The sequence below is a fragment of the Anoplophora glabripennis genome, unplaced genomic scaffold (genome assembly GCF_000390285.2).
Source record: "Anoplophora glabripennis isolate ALB-LARVAE unplaced genomic scaffold, Agla_2.0 scaffold1216, whole genome shotgun sequence".
Classification (NCBI taxonomy): Eukaryota; Metazoa; Arthropoda; class Insecta; order Coleoptera; family Cerambycidae; genus Anoplophora; species Anoplophora glabripennis.
In genome coordinates this window covers 38,201-52,896 of record NW_019417293.1, presented here as the reverse complement: position 1 = coordinate 52,896, position 14,696 = coordinate 38,201, and positions in this window count along the sequence as shown.

Sequence of the window (14,696 nt, the reverse complement as noted above, 5' to 3'; positions counted from 1 at the left end):
TTCGAGACAAAACGTCTGAATCTGATTCGGGCTGAGGCAATACAGTAGGTATTAGGAGTCATGACGACTTGCAAAAAATGTAGAAAAATTTCTAGGGACGTATTTCAAAAAATGAAGTCTTGGAGAGACGAAACGTTACATATAAAAATCGATTATGCCATTCGATTGAGGGTAAAAAGTTGCCATGAGAAAGTGTTCTTTTTTCAATATCATCTAAAACAAGGCTGGAATGAAACAAAAACCGATTTCCAAAATTTCGGTTTTTTCAAATATTTTGAAAACTAATGTTAGCCTTGATTTTTTAGAAGCATAATGTTGGTCTCCTGATTGCGCAACTTTGCCCCCATTTAAGCTAGTTTGTATCTTTTACCGTTTTCGAGATCCCTGTAGTGAGAAGCGAATTTGTAACAGCCTGTGTTCTATAGGATTTTAATCTTTTTTATTTTTTAATGATTTTCAGTTTTATTTTATTTTTTTTTAATGATTTTAAATAATATTCAATATATCCTTTATATGTACAAATTTTTGTTGTAATCTAATTAAGGTTAAGTAGAGTAGAGTAGTAGATTTTGATCGTCGTTTGCAATTTTGCGAAATAATTACTGAACGAGCGATAAACGATAATTTCCTCTTTAATGTGTGTTTTTCGGACGAGTGTACGTTCTTCTTGAATGGTTTAGTGAATCGCTATAATTGTCGTTACTGGGCTGATACCAATCCAAGGATTTTCCAAGAGACACACTCTCAACACCCCCAGAAGTTGAATGTATGGGCAGGTATTTTTGGAAATTCCATTGTAGGTCCTTTTTTCCTTCCTGGAAATTTGACAGGAGATATGTACTTGGATTTACTACAAAATGTCATCGACCCAGCTCTAACAAATATCATAGAGGACGACCCTGCTTACAATGAACACGAACTGATTTTCCAGCAAGACGGAGCTCCTCCACATTACTCGCTCAATGTGCGCAATTACCTAAATGAGACGTTTCCAGGACGCTGGATAGGACGAAGAGGTGCAATTGAGTGGCCCCCTCGGTCACCCGACTTAAATCCTTTAGATTTCTTTCTCTGGGGGCACATTAAAAGCAAAGTTTACAGCACTCGACCTGATACCTTGGAAGATCTGCGAGGACGAATCATTAATGTATGTCGCGAAGTAACACCGCAAGTGCTCCAGAATGTTCGACAACGGTTTGAAGACAATCTGTATCATTGTATGCAAGTTGGCGGACAACATTTTCAGCATTCACTTAACTAATACCGTAAGTTTTGAAGTAAAATTAAATCGATTCTCGTCAAAAATATTGTTCGTATTTTCAAAGCTGCGTATTTTCTAAAATAATGAATCGATTTTCAAAAAGTAAGAATCGATGTATAGAGAATTAAAAGCATAGCACCCCCACTTAGGAGGTTGAAGATTTTGGTATGCTTTTTGAGCCAAAAGTTGTCCCCCTCAGAAACAAATTTGACCTGTTTTTGGATTTTGCCGAAAAGTTCTTTACTACCCTGTAATGCCTTGCGGTACGTTTTCGATGGGCTACCCTGTATATATAGTTACTACATTCCAAAAAAAAATATATTGGTAACAGATCCCTTCGAAATATCTTATATCTTTAAAAAACTGTAAGTAAATGACGCCTAGCACTAAATGTATCAGTCAAGAAGTCGCCAAAAAACTTATTTTGGCATAACCAGAATATCTGACATCGCAGAAGTAGAGAATTGTTTATGATTTCTCTTAAAATACTGTGGTTAATGTTTCGAAAACTAAGGGTTTTCATTTTTAAATCCACATAAGTTGAACCCATTGAATTCATTTCAAAGTATATTATAATTAAACTAGAAAAACTTAAAAAAATATATGAAATATGTTACAGCCATGAAGGGAAACTATTATGTATGTCATGAAGTCTTTGGATAGTTTTTAAAACCACACTTCAGTTTAGTACGTGTCTTATACACATGTCTTGTATGCAATTATTATAACACAAATATCCTGGAGGTGTAAATTTTGCTATTGTTAAATTTTTGCATCACAGCCTCATTTAAAACGTACATACTTCACTGTGCGACGGTATTTCGGTTTTGAGTGGGACACCCTGTATATTAAACGAAAAAAACAACAACAAGAAGTACGTGTTCTGAAAGTCCCTGGTGAAAAATAGCGCCGTGATTTAACAGAAAAAGGCCGAAAATCACCGTTATTACCCTCCGCCTAGCCCTCTCATTCGATTTGGAGGAGGGCACCCCCCTTATATTCGTCTATAGATCTAGTTTTATCGAGCAGGCCACGAGAAAAGCCAATTGCAGAGATTGTGCGCGGCACTCTCGTATTATGGGAGGCCATGCAGGGCTTAAGGGCTTACACTTTCCCGAACTCTGTAATTACATCATCAGTCAGTGTATACGGACTCATCGCATTCATGGGAGCGCTGCCGAAGATATTGGGGTCGCTGCAAAAAACAAAACTAGACTTACTGTTATACCGGATTAAAGCGTACAGCGGGGCGACGGGATAAATTTATTTGGGGGTTACGTGATATTTACGTGTAATAAATTGGGATACCTGTACAAATTACCGTTACATCAACCTTCGACAAAAATTTCACTGCTACAGTTTGCCTCCTGGCATAAGCTTTGTTTTGTATCTACTGGCAGATAATGTAATTCAATGCTGGACGGAGGTTTAGTCAGCAGAGTAGTTGCTTTCCACAATATCATTAGCTAATGACTTGACAATATGTAGATATAACTTAAATACTATGATATATGTACGGTAAGATCGAATTGAAACACCATAATCATAAATCTTTTAAAAAATGTATAAAATAAATAATAAAATAATAAATAGTACGAAAAAAAATCTCATATGCAAATATCAACTATATTTTCGACCATTAAATTGCACTGAAATGAATAACTACTATGCAAAACAGTCATTCTTGAGTTATCCTTTCTATCATGTTGAGTTAATTTTATTTATGCTGCGTTTGCTCATTTTATATAAGGTGATTACTAACTTAGAGAGGGTATTTGAAGAGGTGAGAAAAGTCGATTATCCGAAATATTTTATCCAAATAGAAAATTTTTTTACTGACTTACCACAACAGTATGAAGAAACATTTTTGGAACCGCTGATTACATCGGTAGCTCGGCTGGCTCTGTTTACACCAATGTACATAAAAATGTGCAGTTAATTCATTTGAGTAACACACATTTTTTTGATTATTCAGTCTATGAGAGTTAAATGAAAATATCAATTATTTTTTAGGAAACGCCATTGTCGAGAATTAAATAAAAATATACAATTTGTAGGTTTATGAATATAGAAAATGTGATTGCATTTATGTTCTACCCTACTTTGTGTGAGCTTGCAGAGATTACTGGAACAACAGCAATTATTCTCGTGAAAAGTTAGACGGATACACTTCTCATTAGTTTTATGGAGGGCATTCAATTATATCAACGAGAATATGAGGTAATATGCTAATTGTCTTTGTTTCCTGATTTATATAAAAACAGATGGGTATGATGGATTGTGATTTGTGTTCATGTTATAAAGGACCTTCATTTTGCATTTGAAGTGTTAGCGTTAATATTTCTGTTATTATAATAGACACAAAGGTAATTTAAAAGGTATTAATCTATTTAATATTCTAAAATTGACGTTATTTGGTAACTGAAAATCGACATTAGATGCAGGAGTATCACACTATCAGTACCCAGAGAAAGTGAATGTTTGGGCCGGAATAATAGATAATAGGATACTATACTTTTTCGAAGGAACTTTAACATATCCAAAGTAGAATTCCTGGTTCAATGCACCACAATCGGGTCAAACTTAATGGGCCTCAACTTATTGTGGATGAATTTAGTAGCTTTTTTAGTAGTGTATTCTCGAAACCTGATGCAACCACAGTGGATTTGTCCATCGATTTTGATTTTAATTTGCCTCTTATTGGCATTATTAATTTAACAGAGTTTGAGGTCAATTGCGCTGCTAGGAAACTAAAAAATAAAATTACCTACGGGCCGGACAAGTTACCCAGCTTTTTTGTTAAAGACTGTGCTAATGCGTTTGCTTTCCCGTTGTGTATAATTTTTAACTTGTCATTAAAACAAGGTATATTTCCTGATTCCTGGAAAGCAGCCAGTGTTTGTCCCATACTTAAAGCTGGTGATCCCGCTGATATTGAAAACTACAGGCCCATTACCATTTTATCTAACTTTGCTAAAGTCTTTGAGATGTCCGTGTATAACCGCATCTATCCCCTAGTAAAAAATATTGTCTCAGTCGACCAGCATGGTTTTATGGAAAAACGCTCCACTAATACTAATTTAATTTGCTTCGCTCAGTTTGTTTCTGAGGAAGTGGACAAGTTAGGGCAAGTGGATGTTGTTTACACGGATTTTTCCAAAGCATTTGACCGGGTAGATCACTTACTAATTAGTCAATTTATTCCGGTCTTATTTGAATAATCGATTTCAATATGTTACCTATAATGGATTTAAATCCATTCCTTATGATTTAAAATTGTTCAGTGCTGTTAAATCAGTCGATGATTGTGTAAGGCTTCAGCTGCAGCTAAATAATGTGATTCGATGGTGTAATTTGAACAAACTTTTTCTTAATAACAATAAATGCAAAACGATATCGTTTACTCGTAAACGTAATAAAATTTTGTAAAATTATAAAATCGATTCGCATGTGTTGGCTCGCTGTGATGAAACTAGGGACCTGGGAGTCCATTTTGACTCAGAATTATGCTTTACGTCCCACATAGAGCACACCGTATATGCTTCTACGAAAGCACTTGGATTTATAATTAGACAAGGTCGGGATTTTCATGATATTAAGGTTCTAAAAACCTTGTTTTTTTGCATATGTGAGATCCAAGCTTGAATATTGCTCGCTCGTTTGGAGCCTTTTTTATGATAATCATATTAGATCGATAGAGGCAGTACAGAGAAAATTCCTAAAATATCTTGTATATCGCATTGATATCCGGAGCGCGGTTGTGATCAAAACATATTACTTAGTCGGTTCGGCCTTAATTCGTTAGATTTTAGGAGACGCTAATATTCACTTAAATTCTTGCATTCTTTTTTACGTAATGGCGTCGACTGTCTAGAAATTCTTAGCCAACTTTATTTTCTAGTTCCTAGAACGTCAAATCGTTCTTGGAGTACCTTTCACACCCCTATATCTAATATATCTAATCTCTTATTGAAGTCACCACTTCAATAAGAGAGACTCATAATTATAATTCTATTTGTGTGACATTTTCAACTGTTCTCTTTCTGACCTTTTTCATGCAACTAAGAACAGGTTTATTTAATTGTTGTTTATATCTAATGGTAGCTATTAGAATATTTGCATGAATTATATTTTGATCTTTTGTTTTTTTTGAGTAATGCTGTGTTCTAGGTGCACCCATCAGTTTTATTTTATTATGTACTGTTTCTTTCTTTCTTGAATTTAATACTTGTACTTCAATTTAATACTTGTACTGGATTGTCCTGGAAATGGTTATACTGTTGGACAAATAAAGTGTTATTATTATATCCTCAATATTTACAATTTCTAGAAGACAATTTGTTCCCCGAACTGAATAGGTATTGGTAAGAAACTTTTTGGACAACGTCTTTCGAGGTAGATAGAGAAATGGATTAATTGAACTTAGAGGAAGGAACATTCCCTACCGAATCCATTCCAACAGTACATTTATAGTTTTTAAATAATATGAATAATCTGCGATGTGTGATGTTTTTTGTACTTAAAAATTTTAACTCTTATACCTAATTCTGTTTTAATCCTGTTAATAAGGCGTCAAAATAGTGCTGAAGACTGCACTGGTCAACATTTAGTTTGAACAAAAACACCCGACTTTACCTAGGTACCCAGCGGTTTTTGGGGTTGCTGATTCCGAAGCCAAGGTCGGTTAAGCTCTATCACGTCAGGTTCAAGGTCATTTGAAAGTCAAACTAAGAAAAGGTGGTTGAAAAAATCTAAAAAAATTCATACATAGATTTTTTGGGTCTTTGAGTATGAATCCGATGTGGGTTTACTTCTATCACCTCCTGTTCAAGGTCGTTTGAAGGTTAAAGTAAGAATAGGGGTTGAAAAAATTGGAAAAAATGTTTACGAATGTTCACTTGCTTACTTTTGTCTGTTTATATGTCTTTTTACCTGCATACCTGTTTGTTTGCTTGTTAGTCCGTATTTATCGTCCGCCTGTATTTTTCTCTGGCCATCTACCTGACATCCTTCCTTTCTACCTGACTTTCTGTCGGTAATTTTGTCTATCTTCCTGTCTCATGAAATGACTAGATGTTTTTATCTATCTGTTTTTCTGCCACTCTCTGGCTAAATGTCATATAAATCTGAAATTTCATTTTCTTCATTCTTATCTTGATTGGTTCCTACAAAATCTGGGAGCCTTTAGTGAAGAACAAGGAAAAATAATGCACCAGGACCTGAATCAGCTTGAACAAAGATATCAAGGTGTTTGGCGGAAGAATATGTTAGCAGACTATTACTGGAATCTAAAGGGAGACACAAATAAACCACATAAAAGAAAAGCGATTCGAAGATCATTCCAGGAACAACGTAAGCGTTCTCGTCCGAATTTCGATTAATACAGTTATGCTGAGAGAAGCGAATTGATTTGTTGAAGGCTTTCAAAAGTTTTTTTTAATCTAGTTTTTGTACAATTACGCAAAACCGAGAGAGGATGATAGGCCGAAAGATAAGAAGACAAACTGACAAGGAGGCAGACAGACTGTTAGTGGACATTTAGACAGAGGGTGGCAGAAAAACAGACAAATAGAAACATTTAGTCATTTAGTCAGACAGAAAGACAGACAAAATTACAGACAGAAAGTTAGGATTTTAGGTAGATGGACAGAGAGAAAATACAGGCGGAAGATAAATACAGACAAACAAGCAAACAAACGGGTTTCTGCTCTATTAACTAAAATAGGAGCAGCTCCTTTCCATGTCTGATTTCCCGAAGTAATGGAAGGATTAAATTGAATAATAGTCTTATTAATATAAAATTGACAAAAGATTGCCCTAATAATATTAATCTTCTATAATTATCAAATAAGATCTTTATTGATTATCATTCTTATTTCCACCATTTTAAGAATTTTAGGATTAAATTAAATCAGACTACGAAAGATTTTAGCATATTTATCTAGTAATCATATCAGTTGAATATTAGCCAGATTACTTATAGGTAAAAAGGCAGACAGATAAACAGACAAAAGTTGCTCACCTTACATCTACTCCGTAAACATTTTTTCCAATTTTTTTCACCGCCTATTCTTACTTTAACCTTCAAACGACCTTGAACATGAGGTAATAGAGGTGAACCGACATCGGATTCATATTCAGCGACCCAAAAAACCTATGTTTCAATTTTTTCAGATTTTTTCAACCACCTTTTCTTAACTTGACCTTCAAATTACCTTAAACCTGACGCTATAGAGCTTAACCTGCCTCGGCATCGGAATTAGCGACCCCAAAAACCCTTCTGAACGCAAATATCTCTGACATATCGCTCCAAAGCACTCCAAGATCGTTAAAAATCGAACCACCGAAATCGCGATTACGAAAAAATACATTATGTGAAGAAAAACATGTAGAGTTCTATTTTACAAAGTAAATACCCAAGAGTATTTCCTCTAAATCGAACGTGTTCCCAATGGCCAAATATAGGAAACTTTTTTAAATTAAATTCAAGCAAATCTGTCATTTTCTACAGCTCGAGAATATTTATATTAGAAATTTGTAATGCAGAAGGAGTTTCATTAAGAAAATATAATCAAAATAAAGCTAAACATGCCGATCAAATATTCCTTTTCAATGTACGTTGTGTAAAAGTTAAAAAAAAGTACCTAATGATTTCCGGAAAACTTCCTGTTACATTGTTCGTGTTGTTTCAACTAATGTGCTAGAATGTTAGATTGAGATAATAAAAATGGCATTTTAAATCAATTAAGCGTCTAATTGAAAGCTTTCCTGATATAAATTACATGATTAATCGAGCGGTCCAGGAACTTTTAAAATGTTCTGTTTACTTGGCGAGCACTTGTAAAATCAAAGAAAGCTGCTACAAAAAAAAAGAGCGTATCTCTAGAAGGAGGCCGTTAAGAGCTTCCTGTTTGAGTTAATTTAAAATTTATCCAAACTTATTCCGGAGAAACTAGATGAAATAAAATGCTAATTTAATTTAAGATAGTATCTGAAAGAAATTCGTTTTATTTCCGGAAAGTCCAGGAATTACCCGTTTATCTTAATAGTTTAATATACTGGGTGACCCATTTAAACCTGAAACCTTCCATGTGTTTACATCGATTCCGACTTTCTTTCATATATAGAACATCAGGAACAGGATATCAGGACAACAGGACAACAGGAACAAATATCAGGTTTGGTTTGAATTTGGAACTTTTGAATTAGACTTTAACGAGAGATACAAATCTGAGGTCAACATCAATCGACAGTCCAAGATTCTTACATATGTTAACTGGTTCAAGTGATCAATTATTGACACTGCCTTGAAATTCTTGTTTCGCAATAATTAGCTATCTGTGAGGACCAAACACTAACAATTTCGTTTTTTCCTTATTGAGCACAAGGTGAGCTCATTAATAATAATAATCCTAAGGCATATTGATATTATGAAGAGCAACATGATGCTCATTATACAGGGTGTTCCGAATTTTATGCAATAAACTTCGAGGGCAGATAGATCTCTTTAAAATAATATGTGTTTGCCTTATAAACATTGGTCTGGAACGGCCCCGTTTTAGAGATACAGGGTGTTGAAATTGTTAAAAAAAATTGATTTTTTGTTTATATCTCCGGAATGTATTAACCGATTTCAATAAAATTTGGTACAGATAATCTGTGATAGTAGGCCTTGCATTCCCTAAAATATGAGCTCTAAAGGTACAACTAGTGGTGTACAACTTGGTAGGGGTCATCTCCTTTTTTATAAAAAATCTACGCCACTGCATTTTTTACAAGTTATAGTAACGCATTTATATTCTAATGGACAAAATACGTAAAAAAGGTAACTAATATTTTCCCTAACATTCGCCGTTTTCAAGTTATTCATACCAATACAATCCCCTTGTGCAGACATTTCTAACAATATTATAAAAATATTTATGTTTATGCTTAAAAGTAAGTGGAATTTGTAAGCACATCATCAAAATTCTTTACACTCGTTTCCACACCACTTGTGAGGTAGAGCTCCTTACGCATTTTAGTTTTCCCTGGAAGCCTAACCCACTACTTTTACAAATAAGAACTTAAATCAAAATAATAATAAATGTACATTTACCAAAGGCGAGGGGTAGAGAATTTTCACAATGTGCATATTTGGTCACAAGAAAATCCTCATGAAATTCGGACAAGATCTTTTCAACACGAATTTTCTGTGAACGTGTGGCTCGGAATAATTCGCAATAAAGTTCGTGGACCTTTCTTCTTGCTACCCTGTCAAAAATTCCCAGTCATTTCTAAACTTTCTAGAAAACCTCTATTTGAATTATAGCACAGCTTAATGAAAATTATATGGGGCGATTGGTAGAAGACCAAATGCCAATGTGCAGAGGGTCCAGTGTCTTGACCAGCCAGATTTCCATATCTAAACTCCCTGTACTTCTATGTTTGGTTCTATCTGAAAAGTAAAGTTTATTATACTTCAACAGATACAAGACCATAACTACTGGGTAGTCTACAACAGAAGACGGGTGTAATGAATTATCAGAAAATCACCACATGATATTAGCTTTAATTCCATTAATAGAAGATGTCAGAAATGTATCGATGTGGGTGGTTCGCATTTTGAACAATTGTTGTAAATACGTAACGTTCATTTTGTTTCTTGTTTAGTTGCTGTTGCTTGGTATATTTTTATTGTTATTTTGATTTAAATTGTTCTTATTTGTAAAGAGCATTAGGCCTCCAGGGGAAACTAAACCACGCCAGGAACACTACCTCACAGGTGGTGTAGAAAGGAGTGTAAATAATTTTGTTGATGTGCTTACAAGTTGCACTCCCTTTTAAGCATAAATATAAATATTCTTGTAATATTATGGTCAGAAGTGTCTGCCACCAGGGGATTGTATTGGTATGAATAACTCGAGAACGGTGAACTTTAGTGAAAAAAATCAAGTCACCTTTTTACGTATTTTGTGCATTATAATATAAATCAGTTACAATGACTTGTAAAAAATGCAGTGGCGTAGTTTTTTTTTAAAGGGGTGATCCCTGTCCAGTTGTACACCACTGGTTGTACCCTTAAAGCTCATATTTTAGGGAATGTAAGGCCTACTATTATAGATTATCTGTACCAAATATTATTGAGATCGGTTAATAGATTCCGGAGATATAAACAAAAAATCAATATTTTTTATCAACTTCAACACCTTGTATCTCTAAAACGGGACTGTTCCAGACCAATGTTTATAAGGTAAACACATATTATTTTAAAGAGATCTATCTGCCCTCGAAGTTTCCTGCATAAAATTCGGACCACCTTGTATAAAAATTGATAATATACCTGAGTGTCACCCGCATATTGATGCAACAAAACTTTGCTTTATTGTTTTGGAACTGTGGTTTTATACTGGCTTTATAACAATTATTAGTGAACTGGCCTTGAACTAACCCTCTTATTTAATTAGCTTCCGACTGTTCTGTAGCTTTGTTTATACTTATGTATAAGTTTTTGTGAAACAGTCGACTATCATAGAATGTTCTAGAATCTTCTTGACAATTCCAGATTAAGCGAAAATTCTTTTACAAATTGTACATCTATACAAACACTATTCTTAAATCTAATTACAGTGTCATATGTATTCTATCTTTTATTCTACTCTAAGTCTATCATAGCTTAGGCGCACTGTACATTATATTGAGCTGTTCATGTTTCAAATTTATTTTAAGAATAAAATGACTGAAAATTATTTAGATACCACTCTCACGCTCTTTCATGGCAATAATATTGATTGATTCTTAAATTATTTTCTTGTATAAGAAAAATTAAGAGAATTTTTCATACAAATTTCCTTGACATATCTTTTAAGTTCGCCTAGACTCCACGGGCTGTTTTTATGCCTTAAAATTTCCCAAGGGAGCCAGAAATTTGAATATAGACCGTAAAGTAATTTAGAAAAGGATCGGATGATGATATGTATCGCCTCTGAGGAAATATGACTCCATCTCAAGCTATACGATAGTTGATATCAAAGTTATTTCTGCAGATTTTGATATATAACTAATAATTTATCAACAGCCGCTCTTTCCTTCTTTCTAGAGCTTCATAACTTTTTTTACTTAAACTTGATTTAAATATAAAACAGACGGTGGGAATGTTTACTTTCAATAAATAAAAGCCAAATATCTATCTTATTAAAATTAAATTATTAAAAAAAAAATTAAGACTCAAAATTCATGTTCAGAAAACATATATCGTAGTTACATACACAAAATAAGACTTTTTTAGAAGGATTTCAAGACACGTCTCGTAATTTTCTTGAAAACTGTGCATTCTATAGAAAAGAGATAATGTTATTTTTTCAATTTACCATGCTCTTTCAGACAAAGTACTGTGTAAAAAAGATGACAATGCTCCTAAATTTTCGTCTCTGAATTATCTCATTTATAATGGCCATATTCAAATAATTCAGACTTATTATACAGGGTGTAACTAAATAAGTGTAAAACATTTAAGGGGTGATTCCTCATCGAAAAATATATAGGATCTTTCATATAAAGAAACTTCATTGGAGCATCCCTTGTTCAGATACAGCCCCTTAAAGGGGGTACATAAAATTTGTTTAACAATTTTTTTCACAAGCACTAAACAAGTTACAATATTGAAATTAACCTGACATTTTCTACTACCAAAAAGACACTTAGCCAGTAATTTATTTGGTTTACCCCATGGTAGTAAGGGGTGGAAAACGCAACCCCTAAAATTTATTTCCAACGTAATTTTTTGTCTTATTATTTTTTTACCATTTAAAAAATTATTTCCGATAGCCTGTTTCATTCTAAAAAAAAATGTCTCTTGAATTTTTTGCCCAAATTAAACCAGTTCGCAGTAAAAAATTATTTTACGAACAACTACAGAGATACATCGTCATAAATGCGGACTGGATTTACTGTTATTTTGTAGTTACTACCTGCATTAAATGATTAAAGGGGAATAATCAAAACTAATTTAATAATAACAAAACATACAACATGTAGAAATCATAGTAAATGTTCAATATGTCTACCTTCAGACATTACGCATGCGTCTAGACGTCGGCGCATTGAGCCACGTATTCGCTCAAATATTCCTGGAGTCTCTCTAATTACCCTGCACGCATCGATAATGCGGTTTCTTAAGTCCTCTACATCGCGAACAGGAGTACGATAAACCAAATGCTGCAAATGGCCCCAAGTAGACAAATCCAGAGGATTGAGATCCGGGGATCGAGCGGGCCAATTCTGTGGTCCTCCTCGACCTATCCACTGATTTGCATATGTTTCAGTTAAATGCTGACGTGCTACTTGACTAAAATGGGCGGGAGCCCCATCATGCATAAAAACCATATCCCTTCTGACGCCCAAAGGAACTTCCTCCAGCAGTACGGGGGGATGCACTTTTCTTAAAAATTGAACGTATGCCTCACCATTTAATCGAGGAGGTAGAAAATGAGGCCCAATTAAATAATCCCCAATAACTCCGACCCACACCTTAAGAGAAAACTGTTCTTGATGGTTAGTTTCGACAATAGCGTGATGGTTTTCATCAGCCCATATGTGGTAATTATGAAAATTAATAATCTTGTCCCGAGAAAAACTACATTCGTCTGTGAATTCGATCGTCTTCAGAAAGTCACGATTTCTTCTAATCATTTCCAGCATCCAATTGCAAAATTCAAGACGGTTCGGAAAGTCTCGCGGTAACAGTGCCTGTACTCGTTGCAGATGGTAAGGGTATAAGAGATGTTCCTTTAAAATTCGAAATACCGTCATATGATCAACATTTAGCTGGAAAGCAATCTTTCTAGTACTGGTAGTAGGTTGTTCTTCTATCAAATTAAGTACTGCTGCCTCAAGCTGTGGTGTTCTTACTTCTCGATGGCGACCACAATCCTGCGTTCTTTTGTTGAATGAACCATATTCACGTAATCGTTGATGAAGTCAGACAAATATTCTATGTGAAGGATGCTGCCGTTGAGGATACATTTCAGCATATCTTGTAGAAGCTTCTAACCCATTCCCCTGCGACAGACCGTAAACGTAATGCATATCAGCCATTTCCTCATTTGTGTATGCCATTTTAATAACAAGTGAATTATTAAAGTAACAAATTAAGAACAGAACAATACACAATTAGTATTACTTCAATTTCAAAAATTTACAAACTGACAGCTTGATTCCAATTTAATTGTCAGTATCGCTAATAGCGGCCTACTAGATAAATTAGTTTCGTATTTTCGTTTTATGGCGATATGTATCTTGTTCGTAAAATAATTTTTTGCTGCGAACTGGTTTAATTTGGGCAAAAAATTCAAGAGACATTTTTTTTTAGAATGAAACAGGCTATCGGAAATAAATTTTTAAATGGTAAACAAATAATAAGACAAAAAGTTACGTTGGAAATAAATTTTAGGGGTTGCGTTTTCCACCCCTTACAACCATGGGGTAAACCAAATAAATTACTGGCTAAGTGTCTTTTTGGTAGTAGAAAATGTCAGGTTAATTTCAATATTGTAACTTGTTTAGTGCTTGTGAAAAAAATTGTTAAACAAATTTTATGTACCCCCTTTAAGGGGCTGTATCTTAACAAGGGATGCTCCAATGAAGTTTCTTTATATGAAAGATCCTATCTTTTTTTCGATGAGGAATCAACCCCTTAAATGTTTTACACTTATTTAGTTACACCCTGTATAATAAATAGACTGTGACAAACTTGAATTTATTTGGGCAACCCATTTGGAAGATATAAACAAAAACATTTTTTTTTACTAAAACTTTTATATTTTTATTACTCACGAGGGATAAGATAGGCTTTTCGTTTGGTTTTCAGGTCGGTTTGCCTACTCTATTTATTTGCGTGCGGTAATCACACTTGTCATAAAAACTAGTAGGTATGTGCAATTCGTGCGGTTGTCTATTGCCCACTTGAGCAGATTCGCTCTCGTGGGCAATAGACAACTTGCCGCTCTTATTGCACAATATACTAATGTATACAGGGTTGAGCAAATGTGCTGGAATACCTGTGTACCATAAGTTTGATAAAAAAATACCTTAACAAAAGTGTTTGTAGTATTGGTAGTGTTTGTAGTTTGTAGTATAGTATTTTTATTCTTTTCAATTACGTCCTTTATTTTTACGGCGTTGTCGGCAGTTTTTTTAAATGGACTGCCTAGTTTAACATTTTTAGAAAGACAGATATTCACCGATTACAATGGATTTGGTGGGTCTACGATTTATTGTTTTTTGAAGCACTTGAATATTAAAAAAAGATCCATAATAAATGTTCAAACTGGTGACCTTCGGCAGCCTGACAATATCCTACTCAATTAACGAAGGCTCTTAAGGAATTTTTAATAGGATGCTGTGATATTTCTTAAACGGCCATCCTAATTAGGTCTTCCAACTCTTCAAAGGACTG